Source organism: Scyliorhinus torazame, chromosome 4 (genome assembly GCF_047496885.1).
Source record: "Scyliorhinus torazame isolate Kashiwa2021f chromosome 4, sScyTor2.1, whole genome shotgun sequence".
Taxonomy (NCBI): Eukaryota; Metazoa; Chordata; class Chondrichthyes; order Carcharhiniformes; family Scyliorhinidae; genus Scyliorhinus; species Scyliorhinus torazame.
Genome location: NC_092710.1, coordinates 314,921,883 through 314,940,882, shown reverse-complemented (window position 1 = coordinate 314,940,882; position 19,000 = coordinate 314,921,883). Strand labels below are relative to the sequence as shown.

Genomic DNA, 19,000 nt, shown 5'->3' with positions numbered 1-19,000 from the left:
CCAACACTTGCAGCCTACTTCTCCAACCTACCCCTCCCAAGTCATGTCTAATGGCATCATAATTGCCCTTCCCCCAGCTATAACTCTTGCCCTGCGGGGTATACTTATCCCTTTCCATCACTAACGTAAACGTCACCGAATTGTGGTCACTGTCCCCAAAGTGCTCACCTACCTCCAAATCTAACACCTGGCCTGGTTCATTACCCAAAACCAAATCCAATGTGGCCTCGCCTCTTGTTGGCCTGTCAACATATTGTGTCAGGAAACCCTCCTGCACACATTGTACAAAAAACGACCCATCTAATGTACTCAAACTATATATTTTCCAGTCAATATTTGGAAAGTTAAAGTCTCCCATAATAACTACCCTGTTACTTTCGCTCTTATCCAGAATCATCTTCGCCATCCTTTCCTCTACATCCCTAGAACTATTAGGAGGCCTATAGAAAACTCCCAACAGGGTGACCTCTCCTTTCCTGTTTCTAACCTCAGCCCATACTACCTCGGTAGAAGAGTCCCCATCTAGCATCCTTTCCGCCACCGTAATACTGTTCTTGACTAGCAGCGCCACACCTCCCCCTCTTTTGCCTCCTTCTCTGAGCTTACTAAAACACCTAAACCCCGGAACCTGCAACAACCATTCCTGTCCCTGCTCTATCCATGTCTCCAAAATGGCCACAACATAGAAGTCCCAGGTACCAACCCATGCTGCCAGTTCCCCTACCTTATTTTGTATACTCCTGGCATTGAAGTAGACACACTTCAAACCACCTACCTGAACACTGGCTCCCTCCTGCAAAGTCAAATCTGTGCTCCTGACCTCTATACTCTCAATCTCCCGTACCCTAAAACTACAATCCAGGTTCCCATGCCCCTGCTGCATTAGTTTAAACCCCCCCAAAGAGCACTAACAAATCTCCCCCAGGATATTTGTGCCCCTCAGGTTCAGATGTAGACCATCTTGTCTGTAGAGGTCCCACCGTCCCCAGAAAGAGCCCCAGTTATCCAGAAATCTGAATCCCTCCCGCCTGCACCATCCCTGTAGCCACGTGTTTAATTGCTCTCTCCCTCTATTCCTCATCTCATTATCACGTGGCACGGGCAACAACCCAGAGATAACAACTCTGTTTGTTCTCATTCTGAGCTTCCATCCTAGCTCCCTGAAAGCCTGCCTGACATCCTTGTCCCCTTTCCTACCTATGTTGTTAGTGCCAATGTGGACCACGACTTGGGGCTGCTCCCCCACCCCCTTAAGGACCCGGAAAACACGATCCGAGACATCACGTACCCTTGCACCTGGAAGGCAACATACCAAACGTGAGTCTCTCTCGCTCCCACAAAATCTCCTATCTGTGCCCCTGACTATCAAGTCCCCAATTACTAATGCTCTGCTCCTCTCCCCCCTTTCCTTCTGAGCAACAGGGACAGACTCCGTGCCAGAGGCCCGTACCCCATGGCTTACCCCTGTTAAGTCCCCCCCCCCCCTCCACAAGTATCCAAAGCGGTATATTTGTTACTCAGGGGAACGACCGCAGGGGATCCCTGCACTGACTGCTTCTTCCCAGTCGCTCTTACAGTTACCCATCTATCTCCAATCTTTGGTGTAACTAATTCCCTGAAGCTGCTATCTATGACCCCCTCTGCCTCCCGAATGATCCGAAGTTCATCCAACTCCAGCTCCAGTTCCCTAACTCGGTCTTGGAGGAGCTGGAGATGGCTGCATTTCCTGCAGGTAAAATCAGCAGGGTCACTAACGACATCCCTCACCTCAAACATCCTGCAGGAGGAACATTGCACTCCCTGCCCTCTAACTTCCAACCAACTTCTGGTTAATCAAAAAATAATTTTTTTTAAAAATAATATAATATGGCACTTACCTCACACCAATGGGTCTTATTATTAGGTTAGAGGAGGAGGGCGGGTGGGAGACACTACACGTGTAGTGTCTCGGGTTTCCTCTCCACCAGAATTTATTGGTTTGGGGGGGGGGGGGGGGGGGGAGGAAACCTTCCCAGAAGTCCGCGGGTCGAACTTCCAGTTCCCGCCTTATATTTAAAAAATAAAAAATAGCACAGGAAAGAAGAACAGAATCGGGACCAGGTAAGTGTTTTTAAAATCAAAAACTCACCTCCCGACAGGCCCCTGCACTCTTCTCCCGCCGAAATTCTGAGGACTGCTCCTGTACTCCATCCCTCTAGCAATGAAAGACAAAACTCGATTAGCCTTCTTAATCACCTGTTGCACCTGCACACCAACTTTTTGCGACTCGTGCACCAGCACACCCAGGTCCCTCTGCACAGCAGTATGTTTTAACATCTTACCATTAAAATAATAATCCATTCTGCTGTTATTCCTCCCAAAATGGATAGCCTCACACTTGGCAACATTGAATTCCATCTGCCAGACCCTAGCCCATTCACCTAACCTATCCAAATACTTCTGCAGACTTCCGGTATCCTCTGCACTTTTTGCTTTACCGCTCATCTTAGTGTCGTCTGCAAACTTTGACACATTGCACTTGGTCCCCAACTCCAAATCGTCTATGTAAATTGTAAACAACTGCGGGCCCAACACTGATCCTTGAGGGACCCCACTAGTTACAGGTTGCCAACCAGAGAAACACCCATTTATCCCCACTCTCTGCTTTCTGTTAGTTAACCAATCCTCTACCCATGCTACCACTTTACCCTCAATGCCATGCATCTTTAGTTTATGCAGCAACCTTTTGTGTGGCACCTTGTCAAAAGCTTTCTGGAAATCCAGATATACCACATCCATTGGCTCCCCGTTATCTACTGCACTGGTAACGTCCTCAAATAATTCTACCAAATTAGTCAGACACGACCTACCCTTTGTGAACCCATGCTGCGTCTGCCCAATGGGACAATTTCCCTCCAGGTGCCCCGCTATTTCCTCCTTAATGATAGATTCCAGCATTTTCCCTACAACCGAAGTTAAGCTTACCGGCCTATAATTACCCGCTTTCTGCCGACCTCCTTTTTTAAACAGTGGTGTCACGTTTGCTACTTTCCAATCCTCTGGGACCACTCCATAGTCTAGTGAATTTTGATAAATTATCACTAGTGCGTTTACAATTTCCCTAGCATCTCTTTTAACACTCTGGGATGCATTCCATCAGGGCCAGGAGACTTGTCTACCTTTAGCCCCATTAGCTGGCCCAATACTGCCTCCTTAGTGATTACAATCATCTCAAGGTCCTCACCTATCATACCCTTATTTCCATCAGTCACTGGCATGTTATTTGTGTCCTCCACTGTGAAGACTGACCCAAAAAACCTGTTCAGCTCCTCAGCCATTTCCCCGTCTCCTATTATTAAATCTCCCTTCTCATCTTCCAAAGGACCAATATTTACCTTAGCCACTCTTTTTTGTCTTATATATTTGTAGAAGCTTTTACTATCTGCTTTTATGTTCTGAGCCAGTTTACTTTCATAGTCTGCCTTACTCTTCTTTATGGCTTTTTTAGTAGCCATAAGACTGTCCCCGAAAGACTTCCCAGTCCTCTAGTCTCCCACTAATTTTTGCCACTTTGTATGTTTTTTCCTTCAATTTGATACTCTCCCTCACCTCCTTAGATATCCACGGTCGATTTTTCCCCTTTCTACCGTCTTTCTTTTTTGTCGGTATGAACATTTTCTGAACACTGTGAAAGATTGCTCGGAAGGTTCTCCACCGTTCCTCAACTGCTTCACCATGAAGTCTTTGCTCCCAGTCTACCTTAGCTAGTTCTTCTCTCATCCCATTGTAATCGCCTTTGTTTAAGCACAAGTCACTAGTGTTTGATTTTTACCTTGTCATCCTCCAACTGTATTTTAAATTCCACCATATTGTGGTCGCTCCTTCCAAGAGGATCCCGAACTATGAGATCATTAATCAATCCTGCCTCATTTCACAGGACCAGATCTAGGACCGCTTGTTCCCTTGTAGGTTCCATTACATACTGTTCCAGGAAATTATCCCGGGCACATTCTATAAACTCCTCCTCAAGGCCGGCTTTACCAACCTGGTTAAACCAATCGATATGCAGATTAAAAATCTCCCATGATAACCACTGTACCATTTCTACATGCATCCGTTATTTCTTTGCTTATTGCCTGCCCTACCATCCTGTTACTATTTGGTGGCCTATAGACTACTCCTATCAGTGACCTTTTCGCCTTACTATTCCTGATTTCCACCCAAATTGATTCAACCTTGTCCTCCATAGCACCAATATCATCCCTTACTATTGCCCGGATGCCATCCTTAAACAACAAAGCTACACCACCGCCCTTACCGTCCATTCTATCCTTTCGTATAGTCTGATACCCTTGGATATTTAACTCCCAGTCGTGACCATCTTTTAACCATGTTTCAGTAATGGCCACTAAATCATAGTCATTCACGATGATTTGCGCCATCAACCTTATTTCGTATACTACGAGCATTCAGATAAAGTACACTTATGCTGTTTTTTATGTCTTTGTTATGAATCCTAACACCTTGATCAGTAACTTTTCGCAATTTATTTTTCCTCTTACCCTTTCTCCTAATTTTCCTCGTCTTTGAACCCATATCTCTACATAATAACCTGTCACGTAACCTGCTGCCTTGATCTCCATTAACCATTATACTGTCCATAGCTTTACACTTCCCTTCCCCCCAACTTGCTAGTTTAAAGTCCTTGTGACCAACCTATTTATCCTATTCGCTCGAACACTGGTCCCAGAATGGTTCAGGTGAAGACCGTCCCAACGGTACAGGTGCCTCCTGCCCCAGTACTGATGCCAATGCCCGATGAAATGGAATCCCTCTTTCCCGCACCACTTCTTTAGCCACGTGTTAACTTCTCTAATTTTCTCAACCCTATGCCAATTGGCACGTGGCTCGGGTAGTAATCCAGAGCTTATAACCCTGGAGGACCTGTTCTTTAATTTAATCCCTAGTGTTTGATAATCCCCAAACAGGTCCTCTTTCCTAGTCTAACCTATGTTGTTAGTCCCAACGTGGACCACAACAACTGGATCCTCCCCCTCCCTCTCCAAAATCCTTTCAAGCCGATCAGAGATGTCCCTCACCCTGGCACCGGGCAGGCAACATACCATGCGGGACTCTCGATCTGGCTTACAAAGGATGCCATCAATCCCCCTCATAATAGAATCCCCTACAACTACCACTTGTCTTTTTGCTCCCCCCTCTTGAATGGCTTCCTGTACCACGGTGCAGTGGTCAGTCAATGCATCCTCCCTACAGCCCTCTTCCTCATCCACACAGGGAGCAAGTACCTCATGCCTGTTGGACAAGGTCAAGGGCTGAGGCTCCTCAACTCCTAAACTCAGGATCCCCCTACCTGCCTCCCTTGCAGTCACATCACTCTGTCCCTGACCACTGTCCGAATTAACAGAACTTATTCTACCGGGTGTGACTGCCTCCTGAAACAAAGTGTCCAGGTAATGTTCCCCCTCCCTGACGTGCCGCAGTGTGTGCAGCTCGGTCTCCAGCTCATCAATTCTGAGCCAAAGTTCCTCGAGCAGCCAACACTTGCTGCAGATGTGGTCACTGACGGTCTCAATGGGATCCACCAGTTCCATCATCATACAGCAACAGCACATCACCTGTCCAGCCATATTCAACTAGTTAATTAATTTAAATTTTAAAAATTTTTTAAATTTTCTTTATAGAACCTCAAGGATAAACCTGAACACCAACAAAAACACAGCCACTCACCCGAACTCAGTCACTCACCTAAACTCAGATGCACTCTGTTCCAATCAGCACTCCGTGACTAAAGGCACTCCTGCCACACCTTTTGTGCACTCACCTCTCCCAGCACTGTCCCGGCTCTCTCCTCCCGCGCTTTTTAAATCTCCCGGCTCTCTCCTCCGGCGCTGTTTTCGCTGTCCCGGCTCTCTCTGCTCCCGCGCTGTTTTTGCTGACCCGGCTCTCTCCTCCCGCGCTTTTTAAATCTCCCGGCTCTCTCCTCCAGCGCTGTTTTCGCTGTCCCGGCTCTCTCTGCTCCCGCGCTGTTTTCGCTGTCCCGGCTCTCTCCTCCCGCGCTTTTTAAATCTCCCAGCTTGTATGCTTACTGGTCATCCTATGTGTCGATCACTGCCTGTCTGCATCTTATTATATATATGAGTGGATATTATGACATCTCCCCCTTTTTTTTCTGAGTTAAATAAATACTGAGGTATATATGCCTGACTATATACAAATGGTGACTGAACAAACGTATATACATGCAAATGTGTCGATAGTGCAGATACATGGCAAACTAAGCAATATTTACAAGAGTTAAGTCGATGGATTCAGTCACAAAATTTACAAAAGTTAAGTCTACAGATTAAGTCTTTGTGGCGGGCAACAGATTCTTGTCGATCATCGCAGAGGTGGATCAGGATCCGCCTGCACGTGGAGAGGTGGGATCGCTGCCATTGCGGAGGTCGCGTGGGCTGGCAGGATCGCTGGCAGATCGATCGCCTCGTGGCAGGGTACGTCCGGAGAAAGCATGATAGCCGGCGGAGCACTACAGTCAGGTGGTAGAACTCTTCGCAAAGCCCATCTGTTGTGCCCTAGCAGGGAGCCATCAGACATGCGAACCATGAAAGACCTCGGGCAACTTGTTTGACAACAACAGCTGTGGCTGACCAACAGCCCTCAGGCAACTGGACGCGAACATGATCGGCTGGATCCAGCTCAGGTAAATCCGTGGCATGAGCATCATATGTGGCCTTCTGTTGGGCCCGGGACTGCTGCACTTTTGTAGTACCGTGAGGTGGTCAAGGTCTGGAACATGGATGGCTGGAACTGTGGTCCTCAGAGTGCGATTCATGAGCATCTGTGCTGGAGACAACCCAGTGGACAGTGGGGTTGCCCTGTATGCCAGCATTGCCAGGTTGAAGTCGGAGCCTGAGTCTGCAGCTTTGCACAGCAACCACTTGACAATATGGACCCCTTTCGCGGCCTTCCCGTTTGATTGCGGGTAGTGGGGACTGGAGGTAACGTGACGGAAGTTGTAGGACTGTGCAAAATTAGACCATTCTTGGCTGTAAAAGCATGGACCGTTGTCGTTCATTACTGTGAGCGGTATCCCGTGCCTGGCAACGTTTCTTTGCAGACTTTGATGACCGCCTTCGACGTGAGGTCGGACAGTTTCACCACTTCTGGGTAACTGGAGAAGTAGTCGACCAGGAGTACGTAGTCACGCCCCTTGGCGTGAAAAAGGTCTACACCTACTTTGGACCACGGAGAGGTCACGGTTTTGTGCTGTTGCAGTGTTTCCTTGGGCTGAGCCGGTTGAAACTTCTGACAGGTGGGGCAGTTGAGGATCATGTTGTCAATATCCTGGTTAATGCCCGACCAGTAAACCGCCTCCCGGGCTCTGCGTCGGCATTTCTCGACTCCAAGGCGACCCTCATGGAGTTGACCCAGCACCATAGCCTGCATGCTTTGAGGAATAACGATTCTGTCGAGTTTCAGAAGGATTCCCTCCACAACCGTCAGCTCGTCTTTAACATTAAAGAATTGGGGACATTGTCCCTTCTGCCAGCCATGGGTAAGGTGCTGCATCACACGCTGCAGTAAAGGATCCTTGGCCTTTTCCTCACGAATTTGGACCACCCGTTCGTCAGAGGCTGGGAGGTTGGTGGCACACAATTGCACTTGTGCTTCTGTGTGGCAGATAAAGTCACCTTGTTCACATGGTGTGGTGATGGACCGGGATAGGGCATCTGCAATGATCAACTCTTTGCCTAGCTTGCAGACAAGTTCAAAGTCATAGTGGTGGAGTCAAAGAAGAATTCGCTGTAACCGAGGTGTCATGTCATTTAAATCCTTCTGGATTATGTGGACTAGAGGCCTGTGGTCCGTTTCCACCGTGAATTTCGGCAGGCCGTAAACGTAATCATGAAACTTGCGATCTGGGCCTACCATTGCTCAGTGGGCGTCATGGCCCTGGAGGCATATGTCACTGGAGCCCAGGACGAGGAGTCATCTCGCTGGAGGAGCACCGCCCCAATGCCGTCTTGGCTTGCATCAGTTGATATCTTGGTTTCCTTGGTTGGGTCAAAGAACGCTAGAACTGGGGCTGTGGTGAGCTTTGCCTTCAGCTCACGCCATTCCGCTTCATGTGTGGGCAGACACTGGAATTCCATTGACTTCTTGACGAGATGGCGGAGGGCCGTAGTGTGGGATGCCATATTGGGAATGCATTTCCCGAGAAAGTTGACCATCCCGAGGAAGCGGAGGACTGCCTTCTTGTCCTCCGTGGTCTTCATGGTGTTGATCGCCAAGACCTTGTCGGCGTCTGGCCGCACATCCTGCCGCGAGATGTGGTCGCCTAGAAACTTTATATCAGATTGACCAAATGAGCACTTGGCCCTGTTGAGCTGGAGACAATGTCATGAATTCGCTGGAAGACCTGCTTGAGGCGAGCGATTTGTTCCTGGGGCATTGTGGACCAGATGATCACGTCGTCAACATATACTTGTACCCCCTCGATGCCCTCCATCATCTGCTCCATGATGCGATGAAACACTTCGGAGGCAGATATGATACCGAAAGGCATGCGGTTGTAACAGTAGCGGCCGAACGAGGTGTTGAACGTGCACAGCTTGTGACTGGACGCGTTCAGCTGTATTTGCCAAAAACCCCGGGAGGCGTCCAGCTTAGTGAAGAATTTGGCATGAGCCATCTCACTGGTTAACTCTTCACGCTTCGGGATCGGGTAGTGCTCTCGCATGATGTTGCAGTTTAGATCCTTGGGATCAATGCAAATGCGGAGCCCCCCCTGATGGCTTCTTTACGCATACCATGGAGCTGACCCAGTCTGTTGGCTCCGTGACCTTCGAGATGATGCTCTGGTCTTGGAGGTCCTGTAGTTGCTTTTTCAGACGATCCATGAGGGGCGAGGGCACCCGGTGTGGTGCATGGATTACGGGATGGCGTTCGGCTTGAGCAGTATTTTCTATCAGTATGGGAGCATGCCCATTCCATCGAATACATTGTGGTACTGCGTGATAATGTCGTCTATGTCGGCTTGCAAATTTCCATCGGGCGAGGCCGTTGCCGGTGGACTCGCTGAACCAGGTTCAGGAGCTTCCAGGCGTGAGCACCGAGCAGGGACGCCTCGTCAGGCCTGACAATTTCAAATCATAACGTTGCATTGTTGGATACCCCTAGTTGACACGAGCCACTGGCAGCTACGGCATTTCCATTGTAGTCAAGGAGCTGGCAGGCCGGCGGAAGAATGCTTGGTCGGGCCCGGATGGTGTTGAGGTCGGATTGTGAGATGAGATTCGCAAGCGCGCCGGTGTCCAATTTAAATCGAATGCGAGCCTAGTTAATTGTGAGGACAGACTACCACTCGTCGTCGTGATCCACACTGAGAATCGAGAGGCTTTGCGCAGGTGTGGTAGAGGCCAGCTCATGTGTGGTTATGATGCCCCACCCGATATGGAGACTTGAGGCAGTCAGCATCAGGGTCCATTGGGCTGTCGGGATCAGAATCTGGCAAGCCTTGTTGTATTGAGCGGATACTTCTGCGCCGCAGCTGGGATCGCTGGCTGCGGAGCGGTGGAGTGGATCTGCAGAGGGCTGCGTAGTGGCCAAACTTGCCACATTGGAGACATCGGTGTCCTCTTGCCGGACATTGCCGCTTTAAGTGGGCGGAGCCACAATTCGGACACGACATGACGCTGTGAACAGCGCGATCCGTGCGCCATCGCGCATGCGCAGTGCGGTCGGCCGACGTATGCACCTGCGCAGTCGGGTTTCTGGTCTCGTCATCCACTCGGTCGTGGCGCGCATGCCAGGGATCCGAGAAAAACGCACGAAACGGCCACTCTCCTCGATGCGCAGGCCCTGCATCTGTGCAATGGCCTGCACCCTTTCTGCCTCGTGGGAGGCCAGCTTTGCAGTTTCTGCCGCCCTGATGTGGGAGTAACGATTCTTGGCATGCTCATGGACAACGCACGTCTCGGTAGTGACAGAGAGGGTCACCTGTTTGATTTTAAGGAGCTGCTGGCGCAGGGAGTCGGAGTGGACCCCGAAAATGATCTGATCCCGTATCATGGAATCAGCTGTCGAGTCATAGTTACTTGACTGCACTAGGATGCGGAGATGGGTCAAGAAGGACTGAAAAGGTTCATCCTTACCCTGAAGCCTCTGCTGTAAGATGTACCGTTCAAAGCTCTCATTCACCTCAATGTCGCAGTGGCTGCCGAACTTCAGCAGGATTGTTTTGAATTTTGCTTTGCCTGCGCCGTCGGCGAACGTAAGTGAATTGTAGATATGGATGGCGTGGTCCCCCGCCGTGGAGAGAAATGGCGCGCTCTTCCTGGCATCCGATGCTGCCTCGAGGTCTGAAGCCTCGATGTACAAGAGAAACATTTGCTTGAAGATTTTCCAGTTGGCGCCGAGGTTGCCGGAGATGCGGAGGAGGCTGGATGTTTTCCATTTCGCTAGATGGCTGCTTGCTGGTCGATGCTGATTCACTTGAGGTAGGTCCGTCAAGATCAATATCACCCTGGTACCATGATGTGTTAGGCAGGTTGGTTTGATGTGGACTGCACTCGATGCAGGGAAGTTAGAAACAGACGTCTAACACAGGAGAAGATCCAACACTGTTTTATTCAACTAGATGAACTGCTGTACATATTCAGCTGTGGGTCGACACTATACTGATCTGACTAGTGACCTTGAAATAGCCTGACCAGACTAACTAGCTACAGCATGGTGTTTGTGCTTGCTAGCTCGTGGACTCTGACTGTCTCAGTAGCTGGGTCCCGAGAGAGCGGGAAACCTAGTGCCCTCTGGCTTTATAGTGGTAGTGTCCTGTTTGGTGATTGGCTGTGCTATGTTGTATGCTTACTGGTCATCCTATGTGTCAATCACTACCTGTCTGCATCTCATTATATACGAGTGGATATTATGACAGGGTTCCAACTCCACGCACGAGAAAGGAAACCTTTACGTTCATCGGAACGGTGGGCTATTGCAGGCAGTGGATACCGGACTATAGAGAGATGGACTTAGTACTGCGCAAAGCTACCCTACAGGACGCCCCTTCAGTTGTTACCTGGATCCCAGAGAGGGAGCAAACATTTCGTAATTTGAAACAAGCCATGATTAGCGCCCCTGCCTTGGGACTTCCTAATTTCAACAAGCCCTTTACTCTTTATGTGAATGAAGCAGGGGGATTTGCAACAGGGGTCCTTGTGCAAGAGCATTGAGGAGGGAAAAGACCACTTGCCTATTACTCGGTGGCCCTATGTGTTGTGGTAAAGGATATGCCAAATTGCTTAAGAGCAGTAGCAGCCATAGTCGAAAAAAATCAGTTTTGCTGCTGCTTAATCTGCAACGTAGCATTTTACTGCGGCTCAACACACTGGATACGAAGTAATCCTCTCTAAAACCAACTTTACCTACAAGCAAGCGCCAGCTGTCAACCCTGCAACACTCTTGGCCACGCCCTCAGAAGCAGAACATGTGTATGATCGTGACTGTTTACAATTGGTTGAAGCCACCACAACCTCTCAACCTGATTCACCCACGAGAGAATCCAGACATCATCTTTTTCACCAATGGGTCAGCAAACCGATCAAATGATTTGACCCTCCTGGCCGGCTATGCAATTGTAACTCCATTCGAGATAGTGGAAGCTTTTGCTCTGCCTTCGGGAACGTCTGCTCAAGCGGTCGAAATGTTTGCCCTTACTAAAGCATGTATTCTAGCTAAAACTAAAACAGTCAATATTTATACTGATTCCCGATCCGCTTTGGGGCAGTACATGATTTTGGCCAATTATGGAAAAACAGGGGATTCATAACTTCCTCCGTCAACCTATTAAATGTGCTAAATTGGTTTTAAATTTACTAGATGCTGTTCAGCTGCCCAGCAAGATAGCCATTTTAAAGTGTGAAGCGCATACTACCGCAGACAATGAAGTCTCATGTGACAATAGATTTGCTAATAAAATAGCAAAGGAAGGGACTCTCAAACAGCAGCCACTACTGCAAGCGGCTGCAGTTGAACTTCCATCCACCGTAACAGAACCAAAAGTTAAAACAGGCACAGGAGCATCGCTCTTGGCTAAAAGCAGTTTGCTATCAAGACAGTTTTGATAGGTGGATAAGGGCTTTGAAAATAGACCAAACGTATGAAGCTCTCAGAGAAATTATACTTTTGGAGGAGTTTAAAAATTCAATTCCTGATGTAGTGAGAACTCATGTGGAAGAGCAGAGGGTTAAAACTGCGAGATTAGCAGCAGAAATGGCAGATGATTATGAATTAGTTCATAAGCAAAGCTTGGTTTCCGACATCAGTTTCAGCCTGTGAGGGATAGAAACTGGGGACATGAGAAATACTCAAGTGGTAAAGGTAAAGGTGATGTGATGGGAGATAATAAGGAGAGTGTACCTCAGATTTAAAAAGAAATTCAGGAGGGTGGAAAAGAAATGAAAAGTTTCAAATGTTTTCACTGTAATAAACTAAGCCATGTAAAGTCAGTGTTGGTGGTTGAAGAAAAGCACTGGGAAGACTGATGTGGTAAAACAGGATACGACAGTGGGGTTTGTTAGAGTGGTAAAGGAAAACCCAAGTGAAACGAAGGAGGTGCAAAAGATTGTACAGCCTGATCAAGAGGTGATTGATAAGGTGCCAGATGTTTTTAAAGAATTTACTTGTGTGGGAAAGTTTACTCATGTGTATCAGGAGGAGCAGGTAATGAAGTCACAATTTTAAGAGATACGGGAGCTAGTCAAACTTTGATGGTTAGAGATGAGGAGTTATGTAGTCTGGGAAGAATGTTGCCAGAAAAGGTGGTAATATGTGGAATTCAGGGTGAGAGGAGTAGTGTTCCATTATATAAGGTAAGGTTGGAAAGTCCAGTGAAGAGCGGTGAAGTGGTAGTAGGAGTAATAGAGAAACTATCTTGTCCAGGAATACAGTTTATCTTGGTAATGATACAGCTGGATCGCAGGTAGGAGTGATGCCGACTGTGGTTGATAAGCCAGTGGAAAATCATACAGCTGAAGTGTTGAAGGACAAATATCTTGGGATTTTTCTGGATTGTGCAATAACAAGGTCGCAAAGTCACAGGTTAAGACAAGAGGATAATTCAAAGAGTGAAGATAAAGCTGAAGTGCAATGATAAGAAACAAATTTTGATCAGATGGTTAAAAAAGAACAAGAACAGGTGGAGGATGAGGCAGATACTTTTAGTTCAGGAAAATTGGCGGAGTTACAACAGAAAGATGTAGAAATAAAACAGATATTGAGTCGATTTCGGCGTGAGAACAGCTGGTGAGTCAGTTTCAGCGGGAGCATTGCAGAAGGAGGTTGCTGGGAGGTAAGTCAACCTTTAAAAGCACTTGTCTTTGCAGGGGCAGGCCAGTCGATTTCGGCGGGAGTGGAGCTGGCTGGTTAGTCAATTTCAGCAGGAGCTGAGAATTTTTCTTTTTTTTTTAAATTAGTTTTTTAGGCGGGAACAGGAAGTCGACCCGCAGACGTCTGGGAAGACCCTCACCAATAAATTCTGGTGGAGAGGAAACCCGAGACACTACACTTGTAGTGTCTCCCACCCACCCTCCTCCTCTAACCTAATAATAAAACCCATTGGTCTGAGGTAAGTACCATATTTTATTATATTATTATTTTTTATAAAAATTTAATTTAGTTGTTAGCCAGATCTTGGTAGAAAGTTAGAGGAATGGCAGGGAAGGGAGTGCAATGTTCCTCCTGCAGGATGTTTGAGGTGAGGGATGCAATTAGTGTCCCTGCTGATTTTACCTGCAGGAAGTGCTGCCATCTCCAGCTCCTCCAAGACCGAGTTAGGGAACTGGAGCTGGAGTTGGAAGAACTTCGGATCATTCGGGAGGCAGAAGGGGTCATAGATAGCAGCTTCAGGGAATTAGTTACACCAAAGACTGGAGATAGGTGGGTAACTGTAAGAGGGACTGGGAAAAAGCAGTCAGTGCAGGGATCCCCTGCGGTCGTTCCCCTGAGAAACAAGTATACCGCTTTGGATACTTGTGGGGGGGACGACTTACCAGGGGTAAGCCATGGGGTACGGGCCTCTGGCACGGAGTATGTCCCCGTTGCTCAGAAGGGAAGGGGGAGAGGAGCAGAGCATTAGTAATTGGGGACTCTATAGTCAGGGGCACAGATAGGAGATTTTGTGGGAGCGTGAGAGACTCACGTTTGGTATGTTGCCTCCCAGGTGCAAGGGTACGTGATGTCTCGGATAGTGTTTTCCGGGTCCTTAGGGGGAGGGGGAGCAGCCCCAAGTCGTGGTCCACATTGGCACTAACGACATAGGTAGGAAAGGGGACAAGGATGTCAGGCAGGCTTTCAGGGAGCTAGGATGGAAGCTCAGAACTAGAACAAACAGAGTTGTTATCTCTGGGTTGTTGCCCGTGCCACGTGATAGTGAGATGAGGAATAGGGAGAGAGAGCATTTAAACACGTGGCTACAGGGATGGTGCAGGCGGGAGGGATTCAGATTTTTGGATAACTGGGGCTCTTTCTGGGGAAGGTGGGACCTCTACAGACAGGATGGTCTACATCTGAACCTGAGGGGCACAAATATCCTGGGAGGGAGATTTGTTAGTGCTCTTTGGGGGGGTTTAAACTAATGCAGCAGGGGCATGGGAACCTGGATTGTAGTTTTAGGGTAAGGGAGAATGAGAGTATAGAGGTCAGGAGCACAGATTTGACGTCGCAGGAGGGGGCCAGTGTTCAGGTAGGTGGTTTGAAGTGTGTCTACTTCAATGCCAGGAGTATACGAAACAAGGTAGGGGAACTGGCAGCATGGGTTGGTACCTGGGACTTCGATGTTGTGGCCATTTCGGAGACATGGATAGAGCAGGGACAGGAATGGATGTTGCAGGTTCTGGGGTTTAGGTGTTTTAGTAAGCTCAGAGAAGGAGGCAAAAGAGGGGGAGGTGTGGCGCTGCTAGTTAAGAGCAGTATTACGGTGGCGGAGAGGATGCTAGATGGTGAGTCTTCTTCCGAGGTAGTATGGGCTGAAGTTAGAAACAGGAAAGGAGAGGTCACCCTGTTGGGAGTTTTTTATAGGCCTCCTAATAGTTCTAGGGATGTAGAGGAAAGGATGGCGAAGATGATTCTGGATATGAGCGAAAGTAACAGGGTAGTTATTATGGGAGACTTTAACTTTCCAAATATTGACTGGAAAAGATATAGTTCGAGTACAATAGATGGGTCGTTTTTTGTACAGTGTGTGCAGGAGGGTTTCCTGAAACAATATGTTGACAGGCCAACAAGAGGCGAGGCCACGTTGGATTTGGTTTTGGGTAATGAACCAGGCCAGGTGTTGGATTTGGAGGTAGGAGAGCACTTTGGGGACAGTGACCACAATTCGGTGACGTTTACGTTAGTGATGGAAAGGGATAAGTATACACCGCAGGGCAAGAGTTATAGCTGGGGGAAGGGCAATTATGATGCCATTAGACGTGACTTGGGGGGGATAAGGTGGAGAAGTAGGCTGCAAGTGTTGGGCACACTGGATAAGTGGGGCTTGTTCAAGGATCAGCTACTGCGTGTTCTTGATAAGTATGTACCGGTCAGACAGGGAGGAAGGCGTCGAGCAAGGGAACCGTGGTTTACCAAGGAAGTGGAATCTCTTGTTAAGAGGAAGAAGGAGGCCTATGTGAAGATGAAGTGTGAAGTTTCGGTTGGGGCGATGGATAGTCACAAGGTAGCGAGGAAGGATCTAAAGAGTGAGCTAAGACGAGCAAGGAGGGGACATGAGAAGTATTTGGCAGGAAGGATCAAGGAAAACCCAAAAGCTTTCTATAGGTATGTCAGGAATAAGCGAATGACTAGGGAAAGAGTAGGACCAGTTAAGGACAGGGATGGGAAATTGTGTGTGGAGTCTGAAGAGATAGGCGAGATACTAAATTAATATTTTTCGTCAGTATTCACTCAGGAAAAAGATAATGTTGTGGAGGAGAATGCTGAGCCCCAGGCTAATAGAATAGATGGCATTGAGGTACGTAGGGAAGAGGTGTTGGCAATTCTGGACAGGCTGAAAATTGATAAGTCCCCAGGACCTGATGGGATTTATCCTAGGATTCTCTGGGAGGCCAGGGAAGAGATTGCTGGACCTTTGGCTTTGATTTTTATGTCATCATTGGCTACAGGAATAGTGCCAGAGGACTGGAGGACAGCAAATGTGGTCCCTTTGTTCAAAAAGGGGAGCAGAGACAACCCCGGCAACTATAGACCGGTGAGCCTCACGTCTGTAGTGGGTAAAGTCTTGGAGGGGATTATAAGAGACAAGATTTATAATCATCTAGATAGGAATAATATGATCAGGGATAGTCAGCATGGCTTTGTGAAGGGTAGGTCATGCCTCACAAACCTTATCGAGTTCTTTGAGAAGGTGACTGAACAGGTAGACGAGGGTAGAGCAGTTGATGTGGTGTATATGGATTTCAGCAAAGCGTTTGATAAGGTTCCCCACGGTAGGCTATTGCAAAAAATACGGAGGCTGGGGATTGAGGGTGATTTAGAGATGTGGATCAGAAATTGGCTAGCTGAAAGAAGACAGAGGGTGGTGGTTGATGGGAAATGTTCAGAATGGAGTACAGTCACAAGTGGAGTACCACAAGGATCTGTTCTGGGGCCGTTGCTGTTTGTCATTTTTATCAATGACCTAGAGGAAGGCGCAGAAGGGTGGGTGAGTAAATTTGCAGACGATACTAAAGTCGGTGGTGTTGTCGATAGTGTGGAAGGATGTAGCAGGTTACAGAGGGATATAGATAAGCTGCAGAGCTGGGCTGAGAGGTGGCAAATGGAGTTTAATGTAGAGAAGTGTGAGGTGATTCACTTTGGAAGGAATAACAGGAATGCGGAATATTTGGCTAATGGTAAAGTTCTTGAAAGTGTGGATGAGCAGAGGGATCTAGGTGTCCATGTACATAGATCCCTGAAAGTTGCCACCCAGGTTGATAGGGTTGTGAAGAAGGCCAATGGAGTGTTGGCCTTTATTGGTAGAGGGATTGAGTTCCGGAGTTGGGAGGTCATGTTGCAGCTGTACAGAACTCTGGTACGGCCGCATTTGGAGTATTGCGTACAGTTCTGGTCACCGCATCATAGGAAGGACGTGGAGGCTTTGGAGCGGGTGCAGAGGAGATTTACCAGGATGTTGCCTGGTATGGAGGGAAAATCTTATGAGGAAAGGCTGATGGACTTGAGGTTGTTTTCGTTGGAGAGAAGAAGGTTAAGAGGAGACTTAATAGAGGCATACAAAATGATCAGGGGGTTGGATAGGGTGGACAGTGAGAGCCTTCTCCCGCGGATGGATATGGCTGGCACGAGGGGACATAGCTTTAAACTGATGGGTAATAGATATAGGACAGAGGTCAGAGGTAGGTTCTTTACGCAAAGAGTAGTGAGGCCGTGGAATGCCCTACCTGCTACAGTAGTGAACTCGCCAACATTGAGGGCATTTAAAAGTTTATTGGATAAACATATGGATGATAATGGCATAGTGTAGGTTAGATGTCTTTTGTTTCGGTCGAAGGGCCTGTACTGCGCTGTATTGTTCTATGCTCTATGTTCTATGTAGATATATCAGAAAGCATACACGGAAGAGGAATCTGAGTGTATACCAGAGTGTTATTACCGTAAAAATAATGTCTTGATGAGAAAATGGAGACCTTTACAAATGCAAGCAGGCTCATGGGGGCAAAGGAGGAATGACACTTGCCATATGTCAACATGGTATGCTCGAGGTATTACGGTAACAAGTGAAAAGGTAGCCTGCACATGTATGATTTGTCAAAGGAATAACCGGTGATAGTGGACATGTTTTCCTGGTGGGTAGAGGCTTTTCCAACCAAAAGAGATGATGCTAGAACAGTGATAAATATTCTGTTAAAGGAAATAATACCTAGGTTTGGAATACCAATGGGTATTAACAGCGACAGGGGAACTAATTTCACTCGCAAATTGACCAAATCCCTAACAGAGGCCATGGGACTTGATTGGAAATTGCATATACCATATCAGCTACAATCCTCAGGAATGGTGGAAAGGGTGGATGGAATAATTAAAACTGCAGTTACAAAGTGTCAATAAAATGAGCTGCTATGGCCACATGCCATACCCATAGCAATGTATGCCCTGAGAAATCAGAGAAATCGTAATACGGGTTTAACCCCTATGAGATATTAATGGAACGTCCCATGATAACTGGAACTAAACCCCCAATGACTACAGCAGCAGTAGCCTTAATATGGGCAGATGAGGCATCACCAAAATATGCCAGGCCATGTGTGAAACCGCTGAAATAAAAACATGAAAAGGTGCGGCAGGCTCAGATGCATCGATCAGAGGAAAATACACACCCTTTAAACCTGGAGATCAAGTATATGTGAAAGCACTAAACAAAGATTATTTTTCTCCTCGATGGAATGGACTCTACCAAGTGCTGCTAACCACCCGAACATCCGTTACAGTAAAAGAAAAGCCAGATGGGACCCAGCAACTCGTGTAAACTACATCATACGGAACTTTGAGAGTACTAGCGAAACGCTGACCTGAAGAGAATGACGGCATTGATGTTTTTATATTATCATATTAATGTAGAGGGTAAACTGAACACTATCACCTTGATATACATGTCCCACTCATATGCAGAGAGGGTCAATAAATCCAGTTGTTGGGTTTGTACACAAATTCCCAGATGCTCGGGGGAGGGCATCCCTGTGCGACCCATCCCATTCACCAGTAAAGAGATAGCAGAATGGGCTCTCAGACAAAATAGTACAAGACGTGGTGAAGATACACAGAATATGTTAGATTGGAGATTAGCTGGATACGATATGAATAGGTTTGAGGAATGGTGGGGGCCTAGGTTTAATGTAACAAGTCAACTGCCCTGGTTGATCCTTCCCAATTATACGGGAGTCCCAAAAGCAAGTATATGCTTTAAGAATCATAAAACATATGGGACCCACTCAGTAGGCACGAGTCA

General features: G+C 47.6%; 1 long non-coding RNA gene across 1 annotated transcript in view; it reads right to left on the bottom strand.

Annotated features, from left to right (window-relative positions):
• Positions 1 to 2,128: 2,128 nt before the first annotated feature.
• Positions 2,129 to 19,000, bottom strand: part of LOC140411754 (uncharacterized) — a 125,722-nt gene continuing 108,850 nt past the window's right edge. Inside the window, exon 3 of the long non-coding RNA XR_011940994.1 lies at positions 2,129 to 2,194. This is a non-coding gene — a long non-coding RNA (uncharacterized lncRNA). The remainder of the gene's footprint in view (positions 2,195 to 19,000) is intronic.